Source organism: Crocodylus siamensis, chromosome 5 (genome assembly GCF_052110815.1).
Source record: "Crocodylus siamensis isolate JL-2025a chromosome 5, ASM5211081v1, whole genome shotgun sequence".
Classification (NCBI taxonomy): Eukaryota; Metazoa; Chordata; order Crocodylia; family Crocodylidae; genus Crocodylus; species Crocodylus siamensis.
In genome coordinates, this window is record NC_143399.1 from 82,481,717 (window position 1) to 82,499,704 (window position 17,988).

The 17,988-nt window shown below is 43.9% G+C and overlaps 1 protein-coding gene across 1 annotated transcript in view; it reads left to right on the forward strand.

Moving 5' to 3' along the window:
- Positions 1-6,038: 6,038 nt before the first annotated feature.
- The window catches only part of GALNT1 (polypeptide N-acetylgalactosaminyltransferase 1), a 202,624-nt gene continuing 190,674 nt past the window's right edge, over positions 6,039-17,988 (forward strand). Inside the window, exon 1 of the mRNA XM_090049575.1 lies at positions 6,039-6,347. The gene's annotated coding sequence lies outside the window, so the exon portion shown is untranslated. The remainder of the gene's footprint in view (positions 6,348-17,988) is intronic.

The window sequence follows — 17,988 nt, forward strand, 5'->3', positions numbered from 1 at the left end:
TGAAGAGAAGGCTTTGGAGGGATCTAGTTGCCTGTTACAAACTAGTCAGAGGGGACCAACAGGCACTGGGGAAGTCTCTGTTCCCCCATGCACTACCAGGAGTGACCAGGAATGACAGTCACAAGCTGGCAGAGGGTAGATGTAAGCTAGATATCAGGAGGTGCTACTTCACGGTCAGGGCGGCTAGGATCTGGAATCAACTTCCAAGCGAAGTGGTGCTGGTTCCTACCCTGGGGGTCTTTAAGAGGAGGCTAGATATACACCTTACTGGGGTCATTTGACCTCAGTACTCTTTCCAGCCATGGCAGGAGGTCAGACTCCATGATCTGCTCAGGTCCCTTCTGAACCTAGAAACTATGAAACTATGATTAGACTTGGTTCTCAGTCTAGCTTTCCTCTGCATTTTAACTTGTTATTGATGGGTATCACCAAACTGCTGACCCTGACTGCTTAAAATGCTTGATTAAAAAAACCCAGTGAACTGAAGGTTAGCATGAATTGTTGCTACACTCTGAAGTCAGTATGTACCCTGACTTTTACAAAACAACTCAAGGAATATAGTATCATCCAGATCATTGCTGCAAAGTGGATGAAAGAGAGTCCCATCAGCATTCCCTTCTTACTAACCTGTTTGGAAAAGGCCTTAGCATTTGTTAGGGTCTTCAGACTGTGCACGAGGATCCAAAGACGGGACTAAGGAATCGGATATAAGAAACAGAGCTCTTAGAATAGGAGACTGGCAATTTTTAACTCAGTTGTTTAGCAACAGACAAAAAATTACCCCTGAGATACAAAGAACAATCTTTTTATTCCTTGGGAGAATGATTTGGGCTGATGTTTTCTAGTGGTTCCAGAAACCAAATTTTAAGGGAAGTGAGTTCCTCACAACTAGACTCTGACTGCTTGCAGACATTTAAAAAAAAAAAAAAAGTAGCACTCTATTTTAACCTCAGCACACCCCTGCACCATGCCCACCCAGCACGTGCCGGGAAGAGCCAGTGCTGTAGTTGGACCTGGCTTGCCCAATGTATGTAGATCGGGTACTTCAGTGGGTCTTTCTTGGAGCTTTTATCTAATAGCCTATTGAATCAGTTTTAGCTAAAAGCGCCAAAAAACCCTGCTGAAGTGGCCAATCTATACAGATGCTGCAGAGCCGAGCCTAAGAAACACATTGCTTCTTTCGGTAAAGTGCTATTTTTTAACATCTGTAAGTTACAGGAGATAAAAACAAGATGACTACAAATTCAGCCTTATATGAGAAAGTAAAGCTTGCAGAAAAAGGAGATCTTGGGTTTCAAAGAGCTACTTAGATATTTCAAAACCTTTAGCTTAATTTCCTATCTGAAAAAGCCCAAACTTTACTTAGTTATAATTGATTGGGTAATACTTTTATGTAAATCTTATACAGCTCACAGATCTGAGAGCTGTTTTGACAGTCATTGTGGGGTAATTTGAATTTACTCTTCTGATTTCTTGGCTACCTGGTATATATTAAAAACTGGAATCTAGGTTATGAGTTCAGTCCTTTGTCCTGAGTTAATGAAATGGAATGCTAATCAATATGGGTTTTGCTAAAGGAAGAAGGCTGATGATAAAACTTATCAAATGCTTATTAAGGGGGTCTTCTGCTCTGACAAGTGACAGTATAAATGATGCCTTTTTGCTAAAGAGATCTTTTAATTTATTCAGTAATATTTTAACTTTAGTAACTAAAAATACATGTTCTTGTTTTCCTTTTCTGGTACTGCTACACTATCACCAGAGCTAAGAAATAGTGAGCTTTCCATCAAGTATCAATGTAACTGTTTATTAAATTCCAATAACTAACTGCTGTGAAAACCCATTGAAGGCAAATGGATTGCACAGTCGTCACTGAAGGCATAATTTAATGATAGAGTTTATAGCTATTACTGAAGGATGAATTCAGCCCACAGAACCTTTTATACTAATGATGATATGTGAGAAGAAAAGAATCCAGATGGACTCTGCAGAGCTGAAAATTTGGGTGGGGGGGCGAAACCCAAGCACATTTGAACACATTTAGTCACAAAAAGATGCAAAGTTTGAGTCTGTTGATGCTATTTTTACAGCCTTTTTCGGAAGATGCCTACATTTTGAGACCGTCAGTTTCCAAGTAGCCTTGTTTCATGTTTAAGCCTAGCTTGAGTATTACTAAACCAAATAGCTATGGGAAAGTTATGAATGGATGACAGCAGCTGGGACTGAAGTCTTTGTATCGAAATATGTGGTGACTATTTTTGTTTTTTAATCACTCCTGCTGTGTATTAACTGGTGACAAAATCATACTGCTGCAACAGGAACCAGGAAGACTTGGACCATTTTACAGGGAAAAAACAAAGTTTCTTAAAGCTAGCAAGTATTGAAATACCGTGTGTCACTTGCCTAAGTGCACTGTCATTTTTGAAAGTGCATGAGAGTTGATTTATAATATGCTTTATAATGCCTGTATCATATTTTGTCTTTGTTTATCCATAAAGTAAAGCTGCTTTGATAAAGATAAAATAGAGATGTCATATTTCAGTGGTTTATTATACATTTATGTTGCCCTGAGGCCAACTGTGTTTTTCCAAGAGGATAGCTCACTCATAGTCCTTACAGAGTTGAACCAATCCATTTCACTTTGCAGAGACTAGAACCATTTGTGATAAATCTGAAAACCTTCAGGTCATACTATATATTTGCATAGGAATTAATAGGGCTTTTTATTGTTTAAATATAAACATTTTGTAAGTGTGGATATTCTCACCTCATTAATGTTTTGCAATATGACAGCATGTTGTCACTCTGCCAGAAACATCTTATAAACACAGCACACGCTCTCTATTTTTTCTTGTTTAAAATAAACTTCAAAATAATTATCAAAACAAATTATGATATGGGAAAACAACAAGTTATTGAATGAAAATGCTTAACCATTTACCCAAAGAACCTTGCCTGCCTGTGTGATTAGACCAACACGGTTACAACCAAAACCCCAGCAATGCTTAGGCAGTCCATTCAGATCTTGGGGAAAGGCTATATCCAAAGGCACTTTTTATCCAACTACCTTTCTTAATGTAGTTCAAAATTAAAATGCTTATAAATGAACTTATTTTTTAAACATTTGATCTAATTGCCCTTGAGCTTAAGCTTACTTAAATTAACTATCATGATTAGTCCCACTATCTACTTTCAGTGAATTCCTTATGGTGGTAAAATTAATCTTCCATCTGTCTGCAGGACTATGGTTTTCATTTTCAACTTGCTTTTACTCAAAAGCTAATGTTCTGAAAATTCAGTAATATCTATTAATATAGTGGGAGAAAGTATCATTTAACTCCGAATGTTTTTAGGGAAGCAAAGACCGCAGGCAGCATTCTTTACTACCAGGATTCAAGGTCTGATACAAGTCCTCCATCTCTTGCTCTGTGAGAAATAGCTCAGGATACACTGGAGCAGAAGGATGTGCAACACGCTGTTTTCCCTCAAGCTGAAAAGGATAAGAAACCTCAATGAAACATCTGAGCTGGATTATAGCCAGGCAAATGAAAGCCCCAAATACTTATGTAATAAAAGCTGTGTGGGACCGCATCTCAGAGATTCCCTGCTCTGGAAAAAAAGTAAAAGGAGGTCTGTGTACAAGCTTTTGGATTTTTTTGGAGAATCTACTAGAAACCAGACATAATAAATATGCATGGGATTTGGGTTAAATCAAAATTATTGTTGCCAACTCTATTATCAGAAAAAAATATGTGGAAAAGTCCTATGTAATGAAAATAGTAGGTGGGAAACAGTCCTTTAGAAACTCTTCCCAGTCAAAAACCCCCCAGACAAAAAAACAAAGCAAAATACAACCTATTTCATGCAGTTTTTTAAATTAAAGATCTCTGACCTAAACGATGCAAGTAGTCATGTGCCTCTGACATTAGCCAGGTTCCTTAGGGCAGGTGGAATCCAGACTGGCAAATTTTGTCTTGTAACATTTGCACAGCTCCCATTCAGAGATGTTACATAACATATCAGAGGACTACTGGGCTGAAATGAGGGCAACAATGTGGCAAGACAAATGATTACAGGACCCTTGAAAGAATTTTTTAGACATCTATTTTTCGGCTCTGACGCCTCAGTGAAAATGCAGTAAGAACATTAAAAAGAGAACAAATAAACAATAATGTATGATAAAATGTTTAGTAGAAGACTGAAATAAGTTAAAAATAAATTTCAACAAGCTAGTCCTAATTCAAGTCACAAACACCAATCCCTAAATTCTAGATACCAAAAATGTCAATTCACTCTAAAGCAATATCTGTTTATTTATGCAGTTTGATGAACTGACAGTTTCTTAAAGAGTATCTGACTGAATTGGAAATTTGCACATTTGATCTTAATTGATAAAGGGTTTTTTTTAAATGTTTATCCCAGAGTTGATTGTGACCGTGATAGAGAGTGTTGAAGGTAGTGTGATGGATTTGCCAGCAGTTCCATTTGGTTTGGAACCCTTGGAGGAGCTAATCATGCATTCATATATGCACATGCATGTGTGCGCGCGCACACATACTTTTTTCTATTTTTACTGACAATAAGTTATTCTTCCAAAAATTGACTGCTTCTCAAATTATGTTAAATTTCTGCACGTAGAAGCCTGTACTCTCCTTCTACTCTTCAATTATATGTACTCAGTCCTTAAACTTTACGACAGTGTATGATCTTCATGTACACTCTTACCTTAGTGCTCATACAACCAGACCGTTTGTACTGTACAATCCAGCCCCAAAGTCCTGATCTAGTGAAGGACCAGCATGTGCTGAAAGTACAGTCCTACCCAAGTCAGTGGGGGTAAATACACGTTTAAGTGTTTTGCTGGGATGGAGCCTGAACAAATGCCTCTATCCTGCTTTTTTCTTTCTGTCTAAGTATTTTTAACATCCACATCACTGTTACTTTTTGGCCATTTTCTGTGCATTTTAGCCTTGTGTCATTTGCTTGGACACCTGGTAATTTTTCACTGTTCTTTGCTTGGTCTTTCTAAATTGTCGGTTTATTGTAGGATCTATGCATCTTTCCCCTTATTAAGAATCCATTGTTCACTTGCTTGTCTTCCTGCTTTTTTATTTGATTAGGCCAGACTAAGTTAGAACTTTTACAGCCCTGGACTGGACAGCTGGGCCCCTGGCAGATGTTAATTTAATGGTGTGATGGGAGCCAGTCTGCCCTTCCAACAACTCTGCATCTTGCTTTACCATGGGTTCAGCAAGTTCAAAGATGTGCCTGGTAGTGCCTCTGTTTGAATTTGCAAAGCAGAGGGAGTTGATTGATGACCCCCACTTTGCACCTGCAAGCCCACATGCCCAACACTGAACTCACACAATGGTGGGAGGCAGCCACTTGGCTCCTCCTAACTGGCACTTGCAGCCCCAGCCCGTTCCTGACAATCAGCTGAGCAGCCATGCCACACCAACCTGCCACACAGATGTTCCACATGATAATGCACCTCGGAAGGTGTTTCCTTTCTCAGCACAATAAATTGGTGTCTCATTGCAACGCATAGCAGAATCACCAAGCAGGGACTGTCAGGCGCTAACTAGGTGGAAAACATTGGGGGCGGGCGGGGAGGGCAAAGCTTCCTAACCCCTGAGGCCTCAGTCTGCATGTTGCCACACGTGGAACAGTTAAGACGAGCCCTGAAACCAAGTACTGACTGTAGAGGACAAACTAGGAGGAAAACATGGCGGGGGGGGTGGAAGGGGCAAAGCTCCCTAACCCAACGGGCGCAGTGTGCCGGGGGCCACCTCCTCCCCTGCCCTGGCACAGCTACCCGCCTCCCTTTGCTCCCTGTAACGATCCCCAGCACCAGCACTCTGCACATGACTGTCAAGCCGGCGGCGCATGCGCAGGTAATTCCCCGCAGTAACTGGAGGAGAACACCTACGTCACGCGAGGCCCTCTACGTCACGTCCACAACCACGTGACCACCCCTTGAACATCCGGGTAGCGGGGCGGGGTGGGGACTACAGCGAGGGGTGGGTGCGGTGCGAAGCGCCGCCCCTCCCCCCTTCCGGCGCGAGGGGGACGTAGCCGCGCGCCGGGGTTTGGACGCGCCCCCTCCCCTGCCAGCGCCGCGAGGGAGCCGCCGCCGCTGCCGCCCGCGCCGGCCATGGAGACGCGGCGCTGAGGAGGCTCCGGAGGCAGCGGCGCTGCCGGGCGCGGGCAGTGATGCGGAGCGGGCTCCGCCGTGCGCGCGGCTCCCAGTAGCGGCGGCCGCCCTCCGTCGTCGTCCTTGCCCCCCGGGGCAGCCCCGAGCGCAGGCTTCAGCGGGGCACGAGCCGGGGCCGCCCCCGCGGAGCGAGGTGAGCGCGGGGCGGGCCGGAGTGGGGAGCGGCGGCGCCTCCGCGGCTCGGTACGGGGCAGCCGCAGGGGCCGCCCCCAGCACGCTCGGGGGGCGCCAAGGACGCCGCCCTGCTGGCGCCCGAGCCGGGCGAGAGGGCGGCAGGCGGCGCTGGGGGTGGGCGCTGGCGCCGGCCGAGGACTTGGTGCTGGGTCGTGCCGGGAAAGTGGCTTTTCTTCTCGCTGCCCCCCTGTGTGGTGGGTTTTCCCCCCTTTTTAGGCGCTGGCGCTCCCCTGAGGTCCTTCAGTTTCCCCAACAGGGACTTGTGGCTTGGTCACTTTTTAATTTGTGACAGTGGGGTGGAAAGCCTCGGCACTGGCTTCTCAGGCTGCGTCTACCTCGGCCCCGGCGTTTCCAGGAGGGTGGCAGTAAGGTTGCTGGGGCACAGGAAGGGAGAGGAGTGCCAGGGAGAGGGGCTTTGGTACAGCAGGGACCTTACCCCTGAGCTAGGAGTGCTCTTGGGCATGGCCTGTTTCCTTCATGTAGGCAATGAGAAAGAGGGCATCTTTTGAGGACGCTTTCCATACACCCCAGCCTAAGGCGTAAACAGAAGATGTGGAAATGTCTGTGAATGCTGTGCGTCAGGCATTGAATGGTCTAGCATTGTGCTGTTGCAGTTATCTTTTACATGTGCAGTTTTAAGCAAGTCCCTCTGGTCTTGGATTCCATTAGTAAATAAGATTGAAATGTGGGTATTTTTAAAGTATTTGGTTAAAGGGTGGTGGCCAAGTGTGCTGACAGATCAGGTTGCTTCTGTCTCTTGGTTGGTGTGCTAGTTCTTTGATATTACTACCACTTTTGTCACAGCTTGTGGTCAAGAGTCTGGATGTATGTAAACCTTAGTGTTCAAATTACTTTACTTGTTAAGGATTTCCTGTTGCTATGAGTTCCTTGATGTAAAATGAATGTTGAGCAGAAGTTTGCAGAGAGCACCATCTAATTTAAATGATTTTTCATGACATGAAATATTTGGAGCATTTAATAGTTGTAACTGGCAAAATTTAGGAGTTGATGAATTGTTTTGCATTTTACAATTTTAGTGACTTCACTGTAGTGAAAAGAATTGGACTAACAGCTACGTAGAGTGAAGTCTTATTCAGGGAAGCGGCATGTATACCACTGCTGCAGTCTCCCCTAGGCTGTCTCATTAATGCGCTTCTCTGAACTGCAAGGATCACTTCATCCCACCTGATTGCCATTCTTGCAGGACAGTCTTCTGAATTCATTTGGAGTTTTGCGTGAGCATGTTGAACCAGATGTGCCCTAGAAGTTGAACAGAAAATTGGATTTTATTCTTTGTGTTAAAATGCACAGTAGATATCTTTGTCTTGTTTGTATTTTTAGGCATCTTTGTTTTCTAATCCTATAACTTTGTACTAGATTAACATTATAATGTGGCCATAATCTGGTGTGAGGTGACAGATAATATGAACTATTATAGCTTCTTTCCCACTGAATTTTTGTCTTTTCAGCTCTTCCATCTTAGTACTAGAAAATGTCACTATCATAATGTGTTCACTTCTGTTTTCTTAATGTGTCACTTATTCATTTCACTTTCTTACTTCAGGTTTGTGCAGTAAAGACTTAAGGGCCTTAGTCTCTTACAAGGTATTTGATAACTATATGGAGCTAGCAGTTTTTATATTCTTAAGCATTATTATGTACATTGTTTGCTGTCACTCTAGTGTCCATTTATATTTTACATTTGTGGCCTCTGTGTTAGTTCAATACCTTTGGGGTCTTCATCCATAATTTCTGTTAAGCTTTTTTAATTGTTCTGTTTTGTGAATAAAACTTCTTCAGATTGTTGTATCTAGGTATCAGATGTATTATAGAAAGTGTGCAATGCCACAGGTGGCAGGTATGGAGTAACATACTCCCAGAGAAGATCTTGTATTGGTACCTAATATATATTTAGACTCTCAAGCCTGAAGGGCTTTTTATCCCTTTGAACATTTTTAGGATTAACTGTAACTTGTTTGTGTGAAATTCCCATCCAGCTGAATCTGAGATTTGGTCTTGGTGCTATCCTCTGGCAGTGAGTCTCAAAGCCCAGTGAAAGGGATTTTGGATTTGCTGCTGTTCAGACATGAAAAACAGAATCTCCAACTCGTATGCATTTATACTGTCCCTTTAAAGCTGAAAAGGAGAATAGAAATAGTTCTAGTATTTTCAGTTTCGTATATGGGAGGTTCTTCATGCGCTTCATTTTTTTCACCCTACTCTAATTCTCTATTCTTAATGCAAGCTAAAACATTATTTGTCTTTTTGACTGCAGCATTAGGTTTTCTTTAGTTGTCAGAGACTTCCACTTGCTTTTAAGTTGATGCTTAATTTAGTGAGCAGTAAATTGTACTAGTAATTCCAAGTCTCTGTGTTGCCTTTTCACCTAGCTTAGTGAGGGCCCCTCTGACTTTTTTTTCCTTGTATTCTTTTACATAGTTGATTAATACAAATAACTTTGTCATTAGTGAACTTTCCTTTCATGAAAAACGTAGTGCTGATCTTCAAAGCAGTCGGGTTTTAACTGTTCACTCACTATATTGAAATATGACCATTCATACTTCTAACTTCCTGTTTTTTTAGCCAGGAATAAAAGAAGCAAAATGTACTTCATTGTAGTATTATGATCAAATAGTTAGCTTTACTGCATTTGAGCACCAAATCTGTCCTAGATAGAAACTTTCTCAATGTAACTTTCCATAATCAAACTTGTTTTGTGTTAACCATATGACTTGTAAATCATAAAGGATTTTGTTACTTTCTCCCTCCAGCTCTCTTAAAGCCTCTTTTCTTTCAGAATCTTATCTTAATCTTAGTCCATTATGTGGAATAGGCCCATCGTAAAATCAATGGAATTGATATGCTCAGAGGTAACGTATTAAAGAGCTGACTAACTGCTCCATTACTCACTTTTTGATTGCTTAAATATGGGTTTACACAATGGAATACAGTCATTCTAAGGGGACACTTATTTTCAATTAAAGTAGAATTCACTGACTTTCAGAATTGTCTGAATACCTTTTATAGTTCTATATAAAAAATTGTAATAGTTCTGAAATCCTTGAGGAGTTTTTAACATTAAGTTCAAATAAATGTCTGATTCTAATCCACTAAAAAGGGAATTTAATCTAAATTCTGAAACTCTGGACTATATAAATTACCAGCCAGTCTCCTATGCTTTCACAAAAGAGATGCAACTTTCTTAATGTCTTGTCCCTTTGCTTGGAAGGTGGTGTGGCTGACTTAGGTTGATACCCATCTTCGAATTTCCCCTCTAAGTTTTTGTGTTAATGCAATCATATTTTTCAACCTTTTGCACATTGTTTCTTCCTTTTTACTATGGCAATGAGAAGTAAAAATAGTGGATACTGACTGTACATGGGGAAATAGTGACACAAATCATTACAAAAAAGCCCTCGCTGTTAGAAATTTTATATCTAATTAAGAACCTTAATTACTAAGTCACCCTTGTTTTTTGACCTGCAAATCCCCAAGTCTACCCAAAATACCACCTCTGTCTGTGAGACAGGACTGGTGAAGTTGTCAGTGAAAGCAGATGAGCTGAAGGCTGTTGGTATGAGAGGGAGAGCTGTTGGCAAATTGCTTTACTTCAACTCTGTACCTTTTGGAAGTCTTTTCCCACCTTAGTGTGTATAAGCCTTTCTTTTCCTTATAAAATACTCTGTTTGTTTATCAGGATGGATGCTTTTTCATTGTTGAGCCATGTTCAGTGTCTGCTTTAACTTTCCAAGCAAGTGAGACTGTTTAGAGTAAGATGGGAAAGATATGAACTGAAAATCGCATTGTGGCTCAGGCAGCATTTTCAAAGGCTTGATCCTTGTTTTCTATCCATTCCTCCATTGATTTATCCCACTAGTCTGTGCTATGCATTACAAATAGTAATGCATGTACTTGTTTGCACCATCTATTGGTATAAGTTAGAAGGAATAACAAGTGCAAATCATATGGCAGGATGATGTTCTTAAAATCTCCTGTAAGCATTGAACAGACAGATGCTTTGGTGGGTATTGTATTTGATTTCAGCTGTTTAAGCATTTGAATTGGTGTATTTTCATCCTGGCTCATCATATTTGAAATTACCCAAGAGAGAAGATGCTGTGGTCTTGTCTATTCTGTGCTTGTTGACAGCAGTGCCAGTAAGAGGAGTCTTGCATGGAGGACCAATAGAAATGCAGCAGCTGGAGCTATATAATTTTAACTTGGTAATGTTTTTGTGCATAGCAAAGGAAACATGATTTCAGTGGGAAGACTTCCAGGCTTTCAGATCCTGGTAACCATACTGCTACAGATCCTTTATGAACCAGTGGCAGTTAATGAGAACTCTATCCAAAATCAGTTACATACTTCTGACTTATTGCCCCGAATAGATCTAGGTAGTATGGAAATCAGCTTTAGGTGAAGGGGGTGATGGATAATGATCAAATGCAGGGGTGGGCAAAATGGCAGATCCTGTCAGCAGCTGGACTCCATTTCCCAACAGTCCCTACCTGTATTGCTGCAGTTGGTTTCTTTGGAGGCCCCAGGCGGGTGGGGCTATAACAACAGAGGGCCAGGGTTTCCTTGGAGACTGGCCCAAGCAGCACTGGCAGGGAGCAGCTCCAGGGCTGTGGCCAGGATTTTGCAGCAGTGCCAGTGTGGTCAGGGTAGAGCTGTAATCCATTGCCCACATGTCCTGGTGGAGCAGACCAGCCATTTGCTGCCTGCATGTCCCTGCCTATGGTGCGCAGGCAGCAGATTGTGGCTCTGCCCTGGTTCTGTACCCTGCTGTCACCAGCACAAAATCCTGGCCCAAGTGCCAGAGAAGGTCCCCACCCAGACACGCTCTGCCAGTGCTGCTTGGGCCAGTCTTTGTAGGAATGCCAAGCCCCCTGCTGTCACAGCCCCGCCTCTCATGGGGTTTTCATGGAAACTGGCTGTAGTGACACAGGCAGGGGACTGCTGGGAAATGGAGTCTGTTCTTTTTAACACAGCCTGTACATGAGATTTTTGAGTTTTCTATTTAAATAAATAATTGAATAGTTTGTAACTCTAGTTCTTAAATTATTTGGGATAAAAGATCTGTCAGTGTTCAGTTTGTTTGAGGAGCTGTTTAAGTTGATTTAAACTTATTAATAGACTTTTAAATTCTATGTTTGTTGTGTACTCTGTGTAATTGCTGTTCATGTGAAAAGGTTATGCTGTGGTCTTCCCACATAGAAGCAGAGTACCTGGTCTAAACTTGAGGTTAGGTCTTGTCCACAAGGTTGAAACCAGTACCTTTATAAGCAGAGGCCTTAATTTGTCCTCTGGGCCCTGACATGTGAATTAGCATGGGAGTTCATGCAGTAGGAGGGCCACGAGGCTCTAGGCGGCAAGCCTGAAAAGAAGGACCAACACGGTAGTAGCCCAGACTACTACCTGTGTGATGGTGGTCATGTGCTGCACACCAAAGATCCCCTTACCAGCAACTGGAGCCCCCCCTTCTAGTACTACTGAGGCCTCCACCCAGGCTGAGTCCATGACTCTTGTCATAAAGATCCACCTCATACTTATAGGCTACATTCGCTAGCACCATGACCAAAAGGAACTTGGGAGTCGTGATTGACCACGATATGAACATGAGCCAACAATATGATGCTGCAGCTGGCAAAACAAACAAAACCCTGGCTTGTATTTATGGATGCATCTCAAATAAGACCCAGGAAGTCATACTCCTGCTGCCTTCAGCATTGGCAAGGCTGCAGCTGGGGTACTGCATCCAGTTCTGTGCTCTGCACTTTAGGGAGGGTGTGGAGAAGCTTGAGAGAGTCCTGAGGAGAGCTATGAGCATAATCAGAGGACAAGAGAACAAGTCTTACGAGGAAAGGCTGAGAGGCATGGGACTCTTCAGCCTGGGAGAGTGAAGGGTCAGGGGAGACTTGATGGTAGCCTATTAGGGGTGTGTACCAGGAACTGGGAGAACATCGTCTGTTCACCAGGGCACCCCAAGGGAAGACAAAGTCTAAGAGTCACAAACTCTGGGAAGACCCTTTTGGACTGGACATAAGAAAAAAATTCTCTACTGTCTAAGTCCCCAGAGTCTGGAATAGACTTCCCCAAGAAGTGGTGCAGGCATCTACTCTAGACACCTTAAACTCACATGGATGCTTATCTTGCTGGGATCATTTGACCCCAACAGATTTCCTGCCCCTGGGGCAGGGGGCTGAACCCGGTGATCTTGCAAGGTCTCTTCCAGCCCTAATGTCTATGAAATCTATGGCTCCAGCCTCCTCCCAGACTGAGCCTCTGGGTCTTGGCTGTGGGGGATGCCTGGCATGAATACAGACACCTCCCCCTCTATGCGATACTGATCAGGCCGTGGTTGGAATACTGTGTCCAGTTCTGGGCACCACATTCCAGGAGGGATGTGGACAATATGGAGAGGGTCCAGAGGAGGGCCACCCACATGATCAGGGGGCAGCAGGGCAGGCCCTACGAGGAGAGGCTAAGGGACCTGAACCTGTTCAGCCTCCCAAGAGAAGGGTGAGAGGGGATCTACAGACTAGTCAGGGGGGATCAGCAGGCATTGGGAGAGTCCCTGTTCCCCCGAGCACTGCCAGGAGTGACAAGAAATAATGGTCACAAGCTGGCAGAAGATAGATTCTGGCTGGATATCAGGGGGCGCTACTTCCCTGTCAGGGCAGCCAACGAGGATCTGGAACCAGCTTCCAAGAGAAGCGGTGCTGGCTCCTACCCTGGGGCCTTTAAGAGGAGGCTAGATAGAGGTACACCTTGCCTGGGTCATTTGACCCCAGTACTCTTTCCTGCCATGGCAGGGGGTCGGATTTGATGATCTGCTTGGGTCCCTTCTGACCCTACCAACTGTGAAACATGCGTTCAGGAGTAAAGGCACCTCCCCTTGTGGAGATGCTCCGCCTTAGAGCCCCTAGAGTGCCAGATAAGGGAGCGGCAGGCTGCAGTGCGGAGGCTTTGTGTCGTCAGGATGGCAACAATGAGATCGATGCCTACTGCCAGGCTCTTCGCCTAAGGACCGAAGACAGAAGAGCATGAAAGGGTAGCAGGATGAGGGCAGACGAGAGGACCCCCCCATGAAGTCCAGTCTGTGGTCGCTTTTGACAAAGGTCATCTCTAGCCTCAAGGCACCCTGTGCCAGGGTCACTGCCCCTCTGGAACTTCACAGCTATGAACCTGTTGTAACAACTTAAGTGCAGTTGCTGACTCCAGCACTTGAGGAAGGAAGGCAACCGGCAACCACACTTAAGAAGAGTCACAAAGTGGTTGTTGTGGGAGACTTCCTCCTGAGGGGGACAGCGGGTGTAATCTGCCTCCCCAGCCCCTTAGCCTGTGAGGTCTGCTGCCTCCTAGGGGCCCCTGTCTGGGATGTTGCTGAGAGAATTCCAAAACTTTTTTGGCCTTCCGACCACTATTTCATGCTCCCAATCCATGTGGGCACAAATGACATGGCTCAGAGCAATCCTGGCTGGGTCATGAGTGACTAAAGAGCTCTGGGGGGGCTGGGCTCGGAGGGTTGGGGGCATGGGTGGTTTTCTCCTCAATCCTCCCAGTTATGGGTCATTGGCACAGGAGAAAGCAAGATATTGAAGAGGTACAGAAGCCTGAGGCACTGGTGCCATTGTGAAGGCTACAGCTTTTTCAACCATAGCCCATGCCTCAGGGAGAGAGCCAGTGGTCTGCTGGGAAGAGACGGTCTCCACCTCACCCTAACAGGAAAGAAGCTTTTTTCAATCAGTTTGGCTGACCTGCTTGACAGCGCCTTAAACTAAGCTTGCCAGGGGACCAGCGGACAACCATCAGAACAAGCCCAGGAAGACGCAAGCGCATAATTAACAGGTCAGGAAATTCAAAAGTACTCCTACCCCAGCCCATGGACAAGACTCTCCTAAGTGCACAGAGAAGCCTATGGCTTTCAATGGCAGGCTTAGCGGCCTATACACTAATTCTAAGAGCATGGGGAACAAACAAGAGGAACTGGTCTTCCTGCTAAGCAGTAACAAATATGATCTCATAGGTTTAATGGAGACCTGGTGGGATTCCACCATAGTCCACCTATAACTGGACTATAGGTATAGATGGCTATACCTTGTATAGGAGGGATCATGCTGAGAGGAAGGGTGGGGATATAGATCTCTGTCAAGGAACAGTACAATTCCCTACTAGCTGGCATTGGCACCCAAGGAGGGCGACTTGAAACCCTCTGGGCTAGAATCCAGGGAGAACGTGGTGAAGGGGATATAACTGTAGGAGTCTCTTGCAGACCTCCTAACCAGGAGAAAAAGCTTGACCATGAACTCTCTAGGGAACTAGCAGAGGCTGCACACTCTTGATGCATGGTTGTCATGGGTGATTTCAGCCACCCTGACATCTCCTGGGAAGAGCACTCAGCCAAATCTGACTGGTCTATGTAGCTTCTTCACCTACATTGACAATCTCTATCTGACTGAAAGTCCATGGGCTGACAAGAGGTGAGGCACTGTTAGATCCAGTTTTGGCCAAAGGGTATGATCTAGTGAGCAACTTGAGGATTGAAAGGAATGTTGGTAACAGTGATGGCAAGTTGATCACTTTCCTTATCCATCACTAAGCTGGCAAATCAGTCAGCAATACAGAAATCCTTGACTTCAGGAAAGCAGACTTCCACAAGCTCAGAAGGTTGGTTGGTGAGGCCCTGAAAGATCATGACAGAGAAGGGAGTCCAAGATGAGTGGTTGCCCCTTAAGAACTCAGTCCTAAAAGCTCAAGGGAAGTCCATTCCAGCCTACAGAAAAGGTAGTAAAAGGGCTGGGAAACCCCCTTGGCTAAATGGGGAACTCATGGACCTCCTTAACCTTAAAAGAGAAGCCTGTAAGGGTTGGAAGATGGAAAGTACTTCTAAGAAGGATTATGTATCACTGGCTGCACCTGTAGGGAACGGATCAGAAAATCCAAGGCTGAAACTGAGCTCAAACAGGTTATGGGAATCGAGGCGAATAAAAAAAATCCTTTTTTTACATGGGTAGGAAGTTGAAAGAAAAATAAGAGCAACATTGGACCCCTGCTGAATCAAATGGAGCAGCTGACAATTGACGACAACCAGGAAAAAGTTAATCTCTTCAATGATTACTTTGCATCCATTTTTTTCACCAGATCAAGGGGGCCATCCTGCCTGACAGGACACAGGATTATGAGGGTATGGGTGACCCATACATCTATATTTGGTGAAGACCTCATGAGGGAACATCTTGAGAGGCCAGACATCTATAAATCAGCGGGCCGAGATGAAATGCACCCAAGAGTGGTAAAAGAGTTGGCTGACAGCTTGGCCGTTGGTGTGGATATCTAAGAACTTGTGACGCTCGGGTGAGGTTCCTGAACACTGGAAGAGGACAAATGTGGTGCCTATCTTCAAGAAAGGAAGATCCAGGTAACTACAGGCCAATCAGTTTGACCTCAATTCCTGGACAGATCTTTGAGGAAAATTATCAAAGAATCTATATGAATAACAGGCTGACAGAAGGCTCCATTCTCAGAGACGGCCAACATGGCTTCGTTACAGGTAGGTCATGTCTGACCAACCTCCTCTCCTTCTATGACCAGGTGACAGGTTGCCTGAATGGGGGAAGAGGTTAATGTCGTATATTTGGTTTTAAAAAAAGCCTTTGACTTTTTGTCTCCTGTAATGCCATCGTGGCAAAATTGGGGCACTGGGACCTTGACAACCTCATAGTCCAACGGCTGGTGAACTGGCTCCGTGGTCGGAGCCAGAGCTACAGTCAGTGGAACCAAGTCAACATGGCACATGGTGACCAGTGGCATCCCTCAGGATTCAGTACTCGGGCTGGTACTTAATATATTCATTAACGAGCTGGATTCGGGTGTCCGAAGTGAACTGGCCAAGTTTGCAGATAGCACAAAACTAGGGAAGGTCAGTTACACTGGAGGATAGGCTGAGGATTCAGGCCGTCTTGGACATGCTCACAAGGTGGGCAGACGAAAACCTGGTGACCTTCAATATAGAGAAATACAAGGTGCTCCACCTCAGGAGAAAAAACCCATACCATACCAGCAGTGCTTCACTCACTAGCACTACATCTGAAAGAGACTTGCCTGTTGGCCCTTCTAAGCAAAAGTTAGACACCAGCTCCTTTCTAAGATGAAAACAAACAATTCTTGTACCAGCAACTAGTCTAACTAGTTCAATTTTACTAGAGAAACTGTTCTTGTATATTGGCAAGTTAAAGCATAGCTTGCCCTTCCAGCTGGTTAAATTGTTTGCTCATAGCTTAAAATTCAGATCTGTTTCTTTTATCCCGTCTCCACAGACTTCTGATCAAAGTGCTAATAGATATCTGATTCAGCCTCAGGCATGTTCAGTAGTGTGCTTCTGCCTAAGCTCACCCTTTCTCCACAGCATTGTGTCTATCAATTAAGCCCATGAAGCTTACTTCTGACTAGCAGTTTAGTTCTGCTACTTTCCCCAAGGCAGCTCCACTCCTCTTTTAGCCACTTCAAGTTGTCTTTCCTTTTGGCAGATCAGTGTTGCTATGCTTGGTGCGCTTCATTGCTTTCTGTTGCTTTTTTCTTGGCCAGGAATGATCAAGTTTTCAACAACGTTTCATGCTTATGGGATAATTTTCCTGACTCTCCTTGTCTTTAAAACCCCTTGCTATCTTTATTTTACCCTTCGGCTTGTTTCCCAGAAGACTGGCACAATGGTATTGTTTGTGGAACCAGGCATTTTCCTCCTGAGCCTCCAAATTTTTAGCTGTAACTGGTCATTGGCAAAATGTAAAATGAGTTCTTTCCAGCGGTCCAAATATATTGTTCTGTACAGCACTTCTAATGTGAAAATGGAACTGCAAGAAAATATGCATTACTCCTGAATAAGATGAGGTGAACTTTCCCTCATGTTATGATTTGTGCCCTCGGCCCCTTCTCCATCTATGTGAATGGGTAGAAGGTTGTTGGACATAGTAATGATTCAAGACTTAGAGTGAAAAGACATGGGGGGGACTATAGGTGTGTATTTTAGTTATTTAGTTCAGGATCTTAAAACGTGAGTAGCAATTCTTGTTTCTTAGCTTTCTAGCATTCAGCTTGATGCACCTTAAATCTGGCGGGTGGAGCGTGAAGACTTAACATTTTATGAAAATTCAGTTCCTTTAGGGTAAATACATACCAAAAATGGAATCAACAACATTGAGTCGCTTAAAATATTCACCTTGATATGTTAGTTCTTTGAATCTATTCCAGTAATAGACATTGAATGCAGTTCTATATTTTGTTGTGTGTATGGGATATTAAATACTTGTCAACTAGAGATGCAGTGATATTTCAGTGAGTTCTGAATATGATTTGATAGGGTTTTTTTTGTTTCTGTTGCACTTTTACAATTCAAATTGAAAAGACAAATAATTGTTTTTATTTGAAAGGGTTAACCTAAGATACAGCGGGAAAGAGAAACTGTTTTGTAGATGTAAAAGAAGCATGTTAAAACTAATTAACACAAGTTCATGAGACCAGTATATTGAAGTGAGACCAAATACAATCTTCCAGCCAGGTGCTTTCACCAGATTATGACTGGAGATTAGCGGATCAACTCT